This window comes from Alligator mississippiensis, chromosome 8 (assembly GCF_030867095.1).
Source record: "Alligator mississippiensis isolate rAllMis1 chromosome 8, rAllMis1, whole genome shotgun sequence".
Lineage (NCBI taxonomy): Eukaryota > Metazoa > Chordata > Crocodylia > Alligatoridae > Alligator > Alligator mississippiensis.
Window position 1 is genome coordinate 80,500,896 of NC_081831.1, and position 13,635 is coordinate 80,514,530.

Below are 13,635 nucleotides of genomic sequence, written 5' to 3' on the forward strand. Positions count from 1 at the left end.
AAAGGGGTGTGTGTGTGATACACGCATGTCTCTCTCCCATGACTTAACCCTGGCACACAAAGTGAAGGTGGTGTTTGTGTGTGTGTTACATGCAGGTCTCTCCCGTGACTTGCAACCCTGGCACACAAAATGAAGTGTGTGTGTGCGTGCGTGTGTGTTTTACATGTAGGTCTCTGTCATGACTTGCAACCCCGCTACACAAAATGAACAGGGTGTTTGTGTGTGCCCTAGCACACAAAATGAAGGTGGTGCGTGCGTGTTACACGGTCTCTCCCGTGACTTGCAACCCTGGCACAGAAAATGAAGTGTGTGTGTGCATGCGTGTGTGTGTGTTGTACATGTAGGACTCTCTCATGACTTGCAACCCCACTACACAAAATGAACGGGGTGTTTGTGTGTGCATCTCCCATGACTTAACCCTGGCACACAAAATGAAGGTGGGGTGTGTGTGTGTTACATGCAGATCTCTCTGATGAGTTGCAACCCAGGCACACAAAATGAAAGGGGTGTGTGTGTGTGTGTGTGTGTTACATGACGCACAACCCTGCTACACAAAATGAAGGAGGGTGTGTGATACATGTCTTCCCCATGACTTACACCTGTTGCACAAAATGAAGGCAGCATGTGTGTGTATGTGTTACATGTAGGTCTCTCTCATGACTCACAACCCTGCTACACCAAATGAAAGAGGTGTGTGTGCAATACACGTGTGTCCCTGTCCCAGGACTTAACAACCCTGGCAGCCACAATGAAGGGGTGTGTGTGTATGTGTGTTACACGCAGGTCTCTCCTGTGCCTTACAACCCTGGCACCCAAAATGAAGGGGGTGTGTGTGTGTGTGTGATACACACGTGTCTCATGCATGACTCACACCTCTGCCGCACAAAATGAAGGCGGCACGTGTGTGTGTGTGTGTGATACACGCCTGTTTCCACAACCCCTGCATGAGTCAGGCACACTGCAGGCAGTGCGCGTGTGTGTGTGTGTTACACGCAGACCCCTCCCACACACAACGGAAGGGGGTGTGTGCAATGCGTGTGTAACGTGCGTGTGAGAGCCGCCAGGCCTGCAGCGGGATTTAAACCCCCCCGGGCCGCGCGCGCTGCCATTGGCCGGACACAACCATTATGCTAATGAGGAGCGGATGTGCCCCCCGCCGTTGGCGGGTCCGGGCTGGTTGGCGCAGGGACGGGTCACATGACATTGTCTTCGCGCCACTTTCGTAAACCCCCGGCCCGGCGTGGCCCAGCGCGGCGGCGCGGCCCCTCAGGTAACGCGGCTGCCTGCGCGCCCGGCCCCGGCGGAGGTGGAGGCGGAGGAGCCGGAGCCGGGGGTGGCGGCGCGCACATGGCGCGGGGGGGGGGAGGAGAGGGGAAGGGGGTGGTTTTTCGCTCCGCAACGCGCGGCCAGGCCCGGGCACGGCGGGGTGTGCGCACTGCGCATGCGCAGGCAGCGCGGGGCAAACTGGGGCGTGTAGTCCGCGGGGCATGACCCCCCCCTTTGCATTGCAACTCCTTCCAGCCTTGCCTTGCACCCCCCCACGTTACCCCTTGCATGCCCCCCCCCTTGTGTTGTGCGTGCCCCCCCCTCCCGTGTTGCGCACGCCTCCGCAGGCCGGCCGGGTGGGGGAGGCGGGAGGCGCGCGCGGCCACGCGGTGCCGGGCGGGTTTGGCGCGTTTTTCGGGGTCTTTGAATGGCGGACTCCAGCTCCCACAATGCCCCGGACCTTTCTCTTTAACCGCCGCCTCCGCCCCCGCCCCGCCCCCTCCCCGCCGCCTCCTGCTCGACGGCGGCGGCCGCGGCAGCACGCGGGCGGGCGGGCGGGCCGGGCGGGCTCGGCGGGGCCGGCCGCGGCTCCTCCACGTGCGCAGGTAAGGGGGCGCGGGGTGCAGCACCCGCAGCAAGGGGGGGAGGCAATGCCCCTGATTCCCCTTAATTTCACCCCCCCCAGCACAAGCAGCATGGAGCAGCCCCAGGGGTGCAGGTAGGCCGGGGTCACGGGCGCGGGGAGCCCCCCGGCCCCCTCCGCACCCCCGCCTGTTGTTCTGGGCTGTCAAGGAAGTTGGGGCGACCAAGTTGGGCAACAATCCCGCCCCAGATGGGCCGTTTCGCGTCTCCGGGAGGGAGGGGGCCGCTTTCCCCTCTGCATAATGGAGGAAAGTGACCCATAAATATTTAGACAGGCATTGAAGCCGCGCTGAAAGGCCGCGGGGAAACCCGCCGGGTATCGCACACATGCACGCACGCACGCCGGAGGAGGTGTGTTTGGGGGGGGGGAGGATCGGGATCATCCACATGGCTTTCCCCCCCGGGTCCCCGATGGATGGAGGGTGCGGGAGAAGGAGAGGGTGCGCTGCTGCTTTCGGAGGAGCGCTCATCTATTGTAATTAGCTGCAGATGTGTTCCTCCAAGTTCCCTCTAACAATGATAGAGCAAGGCACGCGGTCACGTGGCAGCACTTCTCACAATCCTGGGGTGGGGGCAGAACCGGTGCTCCTCCGGCCCAGGGGTCAGGGGGAATTAACGGGAGCGATTGCTAGCGGCGGGAGGGGAAACGAGGCCCGATTCGATTCGATCCAGCGTTGGGTGTCTTCCCCTCGCCATGCGGGAGAGCAGACGGACACCTTTTTTTGGGGAGGGGGGTGTTTTTCTCTCTCAACCACTTTTGAATTAAAAAAAAAACAACACCCCCCTTAAAATGAGGAGCTTTGTTCCTTTCGATGGCAATAAATTCTGGCCAAACAATTTGGCCTTTTAAAAAAAATTTTAATTGATGCTTCTGAACTTTTAAAAAAAAACTCGAATCTGCACCTGAATAACGAAACCAATTGCGCCGAATCTTGTAGTCGTGAATAACTTTTATAAATGCTGAATTCGGGAATATTTTATGCATCTATTAATCTGGTTTTTTTTGTGTTGTTTTTTTTCTTGTTTTGGCAGGTACGTTCGTTGGTCTTGAAACAAGACGCGTCCTCGGCCTGTTCCATGCGGAGGAAGGAGAAGACCTCAAGTAAAAGAGCTTCTTTCTGGTGGATGGGCCTTGTGTTGTGTAAAAGTGCTTACAGTGCAGGTAGTGTTTTGGTATCTACTGCAGTATAAGCACTTCTAGCATTACCATGGCAATTCAATCAGTGATTTGTCATCTGGTGCAGATGCAACCAAAACTGAGTTTGTTTTGCTGCTTTGCAAATGTTCCTTGTGTTAAGGTGCATCTAGTGCAGTTAGTGAAGTAGCTTAGAATCTACTGCCCTAAATGCTCCTTCTGGCACGAGGTGCATCATGTTCGTCTCGCAGGTGCACGCAACAGCCTGGAGCTAGGCCCTGGCATGGCCAACCCTCTTTCCAAGGGCTCTTTGCTCAAGGCAGAGAGCTGGTTTTTATTTTTGTTTTGTTTTTTCCTTTTTTTTGTCCTAGCAGTATCAAAGTGCTCATAGTGCAGGTAGCTTTTGTATTGGATCTACTGTAATGTGGGCACTTACAGTACTGCCAGATAAAATGCATCGTTGGCTGGTGGCTGTGTCTTGGAAGAAAGCAGTGCTGCTTACAGTCAGTTTTGCAGGTTTGCATCCCAGCTTATATCCATTGCTGTGCAAATCCATGCAAAACTGACTGTGGTGGTGGTGAATCCGTTGTGGACGATGAGTCCCTGAGCATACCCCCCCCCCCAAACAACAAACCTGAAGATGACTGAAGGCTTTTGCACTGGTTTCTCCATGGGTGGGGATTTGTTGCATTACTTGTAGCTATGTTTAGAGTATTGCACTTGTCCCGGCCTGTGGAGGAAAGGAGGACTTGTCGTCAGGTCTCTCTTAAAGTTGCCCGGGTGGTTATGCTTTGTTTTGCTGTTGTCGGGTGGATCACGATGCAATTTTGATTAGTTTAGAAGGAGAAAAATTGCACGGTATCCATCTGTAAACCGCAGGACCTTCATCGCTGACAACGTAGCTTTTGTCAGTACTTGGAAGGGCACGAAAACGGTTGCAAGTGCGCAGAGTGGCCGGGGTCTTGTGGGAGACCTTGGGAAGCATCGTTTTACCGGGGGTATTTATTTCAGAAACCTTGAAGGTGGATTCTCTCCTAGGAATCCATGTGGTAGAGACGGTTCAGGCCGAAACTTTTTGTAGGAGGTGAAATCTCTCTTGATGCTGAAATGTAAATGGCTGCGTTGTGGACGTGTCAATAAAGTTGAGTAAAACACATTTTTGTCCTTTGCAAATGACCCAGTGGAAGTGCTGTTGCATCGGGTAGCAGCAAAAATAAGACTAGTTCTCTGCAGCTTTCCCCTTTGAATTTGATGCCTCGCTCTTTGGTTGAAGAGCTGCCAGAGGAAGGGGAGAGGCAGATTCTGGTACATGGACTTAGAGCAGCGGCTCTCAACCTTGTTGATTCGAGGTGCCCCTCAAAATGCCAACTTTTAGCTTGCTTTCATTTCTTGACTATAGAAAAATAACAGAACTACGTTTCTGTTGCAACAAACGCGGCAAGACCTGCACCGGGTCAGGCTGTTCCGACAAACCCAGAGGTGATAGAAATCCAGTGTATCTTGTGGAGAGTGCGCTGCTAACACCACTAATATTTGCAAATGGTGCATAGGTGTCCACACACTGTAACACCCCTAATATGTGACCCCCTATAAAAGGATCTTGAGATGCCCTGGCACCTTGGTTGAGAATCACAGTCTTGGATACTGCTGCCAAAGTCCCAAGCGGGGAGAAGGGTGCTTGTGATCTCCTTTGTGGGAGCAGAACAGGGGGTGAGGGTTCCCGGGGCAGCTCCCTCCAGGATATAATCTCCAGGCATGTCCTCCACACGGTAGCCCAACTTCCCTAGGAGCTCGGGGTGGTTTGCATGCAGACTGGCCTGCTGGGTGCTTTTCTGGGATGCTTGGGCTTGAAAACCCTCCGGGTCCAAGGAAGGGATGTACCTTGGCTCACCCACAGGCTGGGGATGTGCTTTTGCTGCAAAGCTATAATGTAGGGAGCAGCAGGGGGGTACCACCCTTTCCAGCTTTGTTTCAATGGCAGGCACCGCTGTATTTCGAGGGTGCTTCATCCTGAAGCATGTCTACCATACTCAGCACCTCTGCTTGCTAAGCCCTCTCAAAATGGAGGGGCTTGCACAGATGTGCTGTAATGGCCTTTTCAGGCCTGTGCAGGGATCTTAAGGTCAAAAGGGGCGGTGCGGGAGCCATTTAAATGCCTGGGGGAAGCTGAGCAGCTTTTAGGATCCCGGTTTTCTTTGTGCACAGAAGTTTCACCCAGAACCTTTTAAGATCTGGCCCCTCTTTCTAGAAGGACGGGTTTCCAGTTGAATGCCCACAAATTTGAGGGGTGCCTCCAAATCCATTGTTTAGTCCAGGCCTGAAAGTGCCTGATGGCCCAGCCTGTTCAGAACAAGGAAGCAGAAGTGGGGAGAGAGATTTATAAGATCTGTGAAATGGCTTGCTTAAATTTGAGCATGGCTACCACAGCTTTAATACATGGTGACTGCGTCGGCCAGAGAAATCCGGACTTTGCAGCCCCTCATCTTGGATTTGGCTTTTTAATCTTCCTTGCTATAAATCAAAGCAGGGTACTTCTGAGCTCTCAATCTGCCGCACAGATACCGGGGCAAATGTATTCCTCGCTATCTTCAAAACGTGCACGCTCAATTTTTTTCTAGTGTCAACAAGTGAAGTGACCATATAAGTTTACTAATCGTGACTTTTTTGGCAGTGTGGACAGATTTGCAAATCTTTAGCTCCTCTCAAGATGCTTCCTTCTCTGGTTTGTTGAACTGATAGCTGTGGGGATGTATTTGTACTGCAAAGGGAGGCTAGCTAACATGCTGACATGTCCTCAGCCTGCTGCTGCACAGGAGACACCAATCTTTTGCTAACACTATTAATAAACTTAATGAGAGATTTGGTGCAACTAGCACTTGCAGGTGCAGCAGCCCTGCCACGAAACAGAATGGCTGTCCCATGTAGTTGCAGCAAGACTACATGCGGCTCTTGTCAGTGAGTTCAAAATACCCCTTGCAAATAAAGAATTTTTTTGCAAAAATCTAGTTGGTCTAAGAAAAGAAATCACCTCTACCACGAGTCCTGATTCCTGCAGTCCCAGTGCACTGTGTCCTGGTGCTTGCAAAGAAGTTGGGCCTCCAGCTGTGCGTGGCTTTTGAGTATCCTGCTCTGCCAGTAAAAAGCAGCCCATCTCATCTGGGTGACTTGCAGCTTGAAATACTGGTCCAGCAAATTGCTGCTGAAGCGATTGATGTGCGTATGGTAACAGCTATCTGTTTACGTTGTAGGTGTCTGACTTCCTGATACATAACCACCGAATGGGTTCCAAATGGCAAGCCTGCAGTTTAGGTAACTTGTACGGGGGAGTTTCCTACTTGCCTTCCATTGTTTTAAGCTTACAAAATTGGTCAAATGTTTCTGATGTTCCTAATAGGGTCAGGCATTAGAAAGTAGGAGCAATCTTAGACCGTTGCAGGAAGCCATTGCAAACTGCTGGCTTGCGCACGCTACTTCTGTCACTTGATTAGACCGCAGTTCTCGAAGCAAGCAGAGGCAGGACAGTCCCTACTTGTATGTGTTTCTGAGACTTGCACTCTGTTCTTTGTTGCTCTTGTCAACTGTTTAAATAGCAGAGATATAGGCCAGGCTTGCGGGGTCCTGGGATTCCTTGTGGCAGGGAAAGGCCTTTTGAAGTCAAATGCAGTCTACTACTGTCATCGCCTTTCTTTAAAAAACAAACCAAAAAACTTACAAAGGTCAGCAAGCAGAGCCCTTTTAATCGGAAGCTGTAGAGCTTCCATGCTGCCGTTCCTCAATGCTTGTTCCTTTAATGCATCCTGATGAGGCAAGTCATTGTCTTGGTTAAGGTTTTCCACCTTTTCTGCTGTTTCCGGTGACAAATACAACGGTGTGTATAGAAGAGGGGAATCTCTGCTTAGCAGCAGTGACTGCTGCCTTGTTTTCAATAAGCTTGTACTTGCAATGTGTCCTCTTCAGACAGACTGCAATCCTTTTTCTACCTGCAGATGCAATCACTGACCATTTCCAGAAGTCGAAAAGTGTGCACTGACTTTGAGCCATACTAACAGCGCAGCGTGCAGCGTGCTTTGCTGTCTGCCCAGGTCTTTACAAGCGGTCCTTACTTCTATGAAAATCATTGGAGGGCTAGACGTTGTGCTTAATCTGATGTTGCCTCAGCAGGACAAAATGGAGTTAAATGATATCAGTAACGATATCTGAAGTCTACTAATTTGTGTAGAGCAGCATCCAGTAGCTTTTGATGCTCTTCTGTGCTCAGTGAAGTTGACTTGTGGGTCATGGGGTTTTTATGAAGGCAGCCAAACTTGTACAGAATAAACTTCTTGTAAACATCTTTTAAAATTGGAAATGGAAACCAAGAGGTCTGGATCCTATCCAAGCTACTGTCTGAACATCAAGAATTCAGTTCTTATATTGCAAGCAAGAAACCTAAAGTTGAATAATTTGTTTCCCAAGCCAGGCTGTGCCAAAAAGCTGGTGTCTCTGATAGACAGGGAAGTTGACCTTGTCCTTGAAAGCTTGTGTAAACACAAGTTGTGTCACTTCGGGGATACGGTTAAATAGCTGTAGAGCTGCCTCCCCACTCTTCTGTATGGACGGGTTTACTGGGCTGAAGGTACTTTAAACTGGTGCCGTAATGGGAAGGTGCTTCATGCTGGTCCGAATGCATCGGCGCTAGGGGTTACACCCGTGAAACATGGGCTTTAAACAAATACAAACTTCACCCAAAATGGTTATGTTTGTATGAAAAAACTAGCCGCCCTTCAATTAAAGTGGCCAAGCTTAAATGCTCAGCGCTGCTCCAGCTCTCCACGTTACGGAGGGCAAGTTGTTTAATCTCTGTGCCGCTTTCAGGCCTGCAATGTGTGGATCATGCTGCTTCCCTGCCTCCTCAGGGCTTTGCGTGCATGGTTTCGTGGGTGGGTGCGAAGTGTAGAGATGCCAGCCTGGAGCGCTGGGGCAAGGAGAAATGCTTAGACCTAGCACTGTAGTGTCGGTACAGTGGAAGTAGAAGGAATCCGTCATTACCGAGCATTCAGTGTACATTGCGCATGTCTGTGTACGAAGCTGTTGAGCAGAAATATCTCACCTGCGCAATTCTTCATTAGTAATGTATATGCATCCTTGGCTGCCCTCTTTAATGAGGAGCTGTGGGCTGTTTTGAAAGATGTCTCTTTTGTTTTTGTCTTTGGGAAGGAAGTCAGGTGCCCAGAAACTTCACTAGACGTTTTATAAATTAGCCTTTACTTCTCTGCAAGGATTTATTTTGGGCAGCTTCTGCACATGAACAGCAAGCCTGACAGTAGGGAGGCCTCAACATTCACCGTCCGTTCTTTACGGTGATACCGCACCACGCTTTTTTTGCCACGATACATGAATAGTTATTTCCCAAGCCTAGGTTACACTTCATCTGTCAAGTCCAGGCACAGAGTACTTGACTTGGTTCAAGAGAAAGGTTGTTAATATTTCTGAACCACACTTTAAATATCTATTGCCATACTATTACTGCTTTTAAATATGATTTTGGCTTGATTACTTGGTTAACCTTGGCTAAGCTTTTATTTTTTCCAACGGAAACTTCTTTAAGAATTGAAGCCTATTAATTGGTCGTAGTTCACCTCGCGTCGTTCCCTCATTTGCCTTGTCCTAAGTAATTATGGTCTGCCTGTAATAACGGGCTCCGACTTCCAGAACGGCGATTGAAATCACAACTTAGTTGCTTGACGTAAGGGTCTCATATCTCTGTCCTGGTTGCTGAATCGCATGTTGCCCAGATCTGTTTCTCATAGCTTTTAAAACCTATTTGTTCAGGAAACAACTATGCATTATATGTCCATGCATTCCTGTCTCGCTTGTGCTATGTTCCTTCAAAGTGGCACAAGGGCTGTCAATTTGAAATCGCAATAATGTCTGCAGGACTTTTGTCGTTCTCTTGCTTCCTTACGTTACCTGTTTCTTTTCTCTCTCATTTCATCTCTGTTCTGACTAGTTGCTGGCTAGTTTGGGCATTTCTCCCAATGGAGGCCTTTGCGTATAATAAACTCTTATTGCCTTTGCAAGGGAAGTGCTAGTGTGTTGCAAAATGTAGGGAATTACTACCTTAAATCACAGGATGATGATGATTTCCCAGCAGTGACACAAAGGTTAGTCACTAAAGAAATGTGTTTTTATATGCATCTTTAAAACAAGCGTGACACAGGAAATTGCAGTTATATTCATCTAATACAGAGGGGCAATAGAGTGATTTCTTTGTAATTGAAATGCTGATTGGCATCAAATGGGGCCTTGGCTCCAAAACAGCATAATGATGGGAATCCCTGTTGGCGAGGACAAGGAATCTAACAACCCAGTTGAGATTCTGAAGCAGTGGCAGCTATTTTGGAAAAACAATTATGCAACTTTAAATATATATTTATACTGTAACAAGTCTGTTGCCATGTCTGGGACTCTCAGGTGTTACTCTGGTACTGTGACTGGAGAAGCAGTGATGGTAAATTTATCATTGCAAAGAAGCAGGGCTCCTTACATGCGAACCAAAGGAAAAATCTTGTAAAGGGTGTCTGATGCGGCGGAGGGTTTTGGATCTCCCTTGGTAGAGGGAAGTCATATGCATGCATCAGTTCACAGAGTAAAAAAGGACAAAGTTTTACCAGTAGTGGTGTGTCTGGGGTGGTTTAGGGAATATAACTACACTCTTCTCTCAGTGATAATTTTCATCTGCATAATGGGGTTAAACAAAATCATTTTTTCGCTTTTGAATAGAAACTTCATACTGGGTTGGACCAAGGGTCCATCTAGTCGCTGTCTTCACAGCCGTGGCAAGTAGGAGATGCTGGAAGGACAGGGCATGTTTAAAGTGATCCATCCCTTGTAATCCCTTCCCTGGGAGGCATGTCGGAGGGCTTGACTGGGTCTGCTTTCCACGCCCCCCCAGACTGGAGGAAAGTCTTTTTGGGTTTTTTTTTATGCTCAAAAGTTTGTTTAGGGTCTCTCCCAACAATAGTTATGATATCACACAGTTTTCTTGAAGCAGTACAGAAGATTGTCATCTGTTTATTTTGGTGTTTTTATTAGTGCAAGTCTGTTGTGGACTTTATCTTCTCATTTATCTGTGGAAGCTTTCCTTCAGCGGCAGACCTGATCTGGGTTTCAGTCTGCCCGGGATCTGAGGAGGCTGGGGGACCTCTAAGCTTTGCTCCAGACGGCTTTCCTGGCTCTTACTACTGGTCTAATATTGCATTGGGTATAATTAAGGCAGAGCTGGCTGGAGGGTGTGTGTGTGTGTGTGTGTGTGTGTGTGTGTGTGTGTGTGTGTGTGTTTAAATAGAAGGGCAATTTTGACTTGTTGCAATAATTTTCATGAATCTTTGTCTTTTGGAACTTCTTGACTGGCAATTTGTATGGAATGAAAACGTTCTCAATTCATTTTGATTGGGAAGGAGAAGAGAACAAAGGTGGGGAAACGGAAACGATGCAGAAGACCGTCGTCGTAGTTCTGTTCTAGGTTGAATTTGGGGGTGGGGGGAAGACGTATGTGAGTGGCTTGTTCTGGTTTTAGTTCTTTTCAAAAGAGATGCAACTTTTTGGGAGAAATGAGTGACTCATAGACAAGGGGGGTTGAAGGGACCTCAGGAGGTCACATCCAGTCCAACCCCCTGCTCCAAGCAGGGCCAACCCCAACTCCATCATCCCAGCCAAGGCTTTGTCTACCTGGGTCTTCAACGCCTCCAAGGATGGAGACTGCACCGCCTCCCTGGGTAACCTGCTCCAGTGCTTCACCACCCTCCTAGGGAGAGAGCTTTTCCTAATATCCAACCTCAACTTCCCTTGCTGCAGCTTGAGCCCATTGCTCCTTGTCCTGTTATCTGCCCCCACTGAGACCAGCCCAGCTCCATCCTCTTTGCAGCCTCCCTTGAAAGGCTTGCTAATCAAGTCCCTTCTCAGTCTTTTCTCTAGAATAAATCAGCCCAGTGCCCTCAGCTTCTCACAAGTCCTGTGCCCCAGCCCCCTAATCCAAATCTCAATTTCTATTTTGTTCATATTTTTACAGGTGTGGGGGGGTCCATTTGACCAGCCCTAGAAGATAGGACTGCTGTAATTAAATTGCATCCCTCGTTCTGAAAATAATCCGAACGGGGTGGTTTAAAAGTGTGCTAGGTTTTTTTTTGTTTTTTCTTTTGGTTTCGTATCAGTGGGAGCGTGTGAAAAGGTAACTCTATAAATAATCTTTCTTTACAAGAGATTACATCTTCCTTAAACTCCTTGATGATTCATATCCTGGAAGTAGTTTTGTTTCTCATCGAATGTACAATAAACTGCTGAATTTGGAACACTTTTACATTGGGGGAGGGGGGGAGTTGAGACTTTTTATTTTTTTAACATTCAGCTCAAAAATAGCATGAAATCTCAGCAAGTACTTCACCTTCACTACAAGTTTTTGCCTTGTTTGAACAAAGTTAATTTAAAACCAGTGAAATTAGGAATGGTATAAGGAGACGATGGCAGCTCTTTTTGTGTAACAGGGCATCGTCGTGCCACACTCCAGCTGTGCCTATGGAGATTAAACCGTTAATATTTTGTAAATTGCTGTGTATGAGATGAAGTAGATTAATACTTTGAGATCATTTCATTTGTTTGTCAGATTTCTTACATTATGAAGGAGTCTGGAAAAACTTTAAATCTTCCTACGTGTGGTGATGGTGGCGGGGGGGTAGTACTTGATAAAATCCCGACTTTTTGGTGATTGTGGTGGGCGAGACTTCCAGTTGCAGGGTACTGTGATGGCAGAGGGAATCGGATGTCTTCCCCAAGGAAGAAATCCTCTTCAAAGCATCAGCTGGCGGTCTCTAGCCTGGACTCTCTCTCCTGTCACTGGCAGAGGGCAGTAGCAGATGCTTTGGAAAAACGAGAGAACCTGCAATTATAGGATAACTTGTCTCTAGAAAACATTTCCTCCTAACTTCAAACAGAAGCTGCCTTTAATTCTGCTGCTGAGGGTTTTATATCAATTGAAACTTATTTTTGTGTGTGTTACATATTCTAAACCCTGAATTAGTGAATAAATGTCTGGTTGTTAAGCATGAAATGTGCATTTTGATCTGAAGCCTTTTTATTCCCTAACCAAAACGGACCCATTTTAATGTCTTTATGAATTTGTTTCCATTCTGCAACACAAGTTCAGGGCTTTGAAAATGTTCCAGTTTTGGAGCCTATGTGCTTGATATCATTTGGTTGAATTATAATAAATGCTTGCAAATAGCACATGGGCAGACAAGGTTCTTTGGGCGAATCTGATATCTTTTATTAGACCAACTAAAGATATAATCTGATGTAAAAGATATTGTCAAAGAGCCTTGTCTGCCTATGTCCTTAGAGCAGCACAGCTACAACCTACACCCCTGTAAATGGCATGTGTGTGTGTGTGGGCATACATGTAATCCGGGGGAAGATCAGGGATAATGGAAAATGCATTTAAGCATATACATTTGTGAGTATTATGGTAGCAGAACATCGTCCTTCAAGATGCAGTTTCTCTGAGAGGCAGTAACTAGAGAGCAATGTGGTAAGCCGGCCTGTTAAATGGATCTTTTTTTGACGTGCAGACATTTTCCTGAAGTCGGTTTTGCTTGACCCTCCCAATAAAACATGTCTGGCTTCTTTTTAAAAGGGTGATGACAAGTAGATAAAAACAAATGCGAGCATGTGCTCGAGTGAAGGCCAGATTGCAGAGCTGGGTACAGTGATTTCTACTGGGGAAATGACATCCCAGCCGTTGGAAGGGTTGTCACCTGGAGAAAAAAGATCTGTTTTTTGGGTGTTCAGACTCCTCGGGTGCAGGTTGAGATCCCAGCAAGGCCCAAAGAGGCAGGTCTGCAAGCTTCATCCATCTGGCTATTTGGTGATGAGGGTGGTCTAAAAGCCGGACTTCAGCAAGGAGCAGGCTGGCAGAGAGTGGCTGGAGAAAGCCCCTAGGTTATGGTAACTTCATCCAGGGTGGGTTTTTTTCCCCCCTTTTGTTAAAGAAAGAGGAATTTAAATTAAATGATGGTGGTTTCCCTGTATCTTTTAAACATACTGAGCATCTTGATGTGTTCATCCCGTGTTAAAAAGATAGCGTTGCTTGGAGTCCAGATCATTTTTGAAAGTTAAATTTTGCCCTTTGGCCTGCACCAGATATTCCAATACAACTCATCTAAATTCTTGATTGGGGATAGGATTTGATTCAGAGTTGTTTAACGGGCACTTTTTTGTTTGTTTTAAAGTGTTTTTTTTTTGGTGGTGGACAGTGGGAAGAAAGAGTAAATGGGCTAAAGCTGTCCTGAATTGCACCCTGGTGACCCCTGAGGCATGCTTCATTGCATTTACTCCTTAATTGAGGTGTACCTGGATTTACTTGTGTCACTGGTGGGAGGCTGTGCCCAGGGACTGTTGGTGAGGTGTGTAAGAGTGAGTCTTTGGCTTATTTTGTTTTTTTTAGCTTGATTTATGCAGACTCTACCAACTGCACATGTCTGCAGGTCGGGCATGGTTGTGGAGGCTTCATTCTGTAGACATCAGGATCGACAAAGGAAGCTTGGAATAAAGTGGGTTCG

The 13,635-nt window shown here is 47.8% G+C and overlaps 1 long non-coding RNA gene across 1 annotated transcript; it reads left to right on the top strand.

Moving 5' to 3' along the window:
• Positions 1-3,201: 3,201 nt before the first annotated feature.
• LOC132252181 (uncharacterized) lies at positions 3,202-12,128 on the top strand. Its single transcript, XR_009464034.1, has 2 exons — positions 3,202-6,352; positions 7,030-12,128. It is a non-coding gene; the product is annotated as an uncharacterized LOC132252181 (long non-coding RNA).
• The last annotated feature ends 1,507 nt before the right edge of the window (positions 12,129-13,635 follow it).